Below are 699 nucleotides of genomic sequence, written 5' to 3'. Positions count from 1 at the left end.
TTCATTGATGAAAAGATTGAAAAAGATTGGTCCCAGGAGAGAGCAGTGTGGGAATCCACCCATCAGCAACCGCCAGGCCAATGATTCCCCACTGAGTTGCCCTATGCTTTCCATCCATCAACCATGCCCTCATCCATCAGATGGTGTATCGGTCTATCCCAAAACTCCTCAATTTCTCAATGAGGATAACATGTGGCACTTTGTCAAAGCTTTGCAGAAATCCAGGTAAACCTCATCCCCGGCGTTCCCTCCAACTAGCCACCTTGAAACCTTGTGATAGAATTCCACAAGGTTCATGTGGCAGGACCTGGTTTTGTATTTTTTTTGAGTGGCTGCCATCTTCCCTCCCTACCTAGGGTTTGCAGAGTGTTTCTTACTATGAGCCTTGTCATTGTCCACCCAAAATGGAAGAAAGGCTAAAGAGCCTGTAATTCCCCATGTCCCCTCTACTACCCATTTTGAAGAATGGGAGCACTAACAAGCTCCAGTTCTCTCAAAATACACCTGTTCTCAATGAGGCCTCAAAAATGGAGGCCAGCAGGAAAGAGAGTACCCCCGCAACTCCCTTGGTTAACCTTGGTTGTACCCCGTCGGTGACTGACTCCTTTGTAATTCCTACTGCTCTGAGGAGCTCCTTCACTTCTAGGGGGTGAATCTAAACTGTTCCCCTAAATACCCAGCCTTATCTAACCCTCCCCC

The sequence above is a fragment of the Varanus komodoensis genome, unplaced genomic scaffold (genome assembly GCF_004798865.1).
Source record: "Varanus komodoensis strain SLA01 unplaced genomic scaffold, ASM479886v1 scaffold202, whole genome shotgun sequence".
Classification (NCBI taxonomy): domain Eukaryota; kingdom Metazoa; phylum Chordata; class Lepidosauria; order Squamata; family Varanidae; genus Varanus; species Varanus komodoensis.
Note: the sequence above shows the minus strand (reverse complement) of the source record.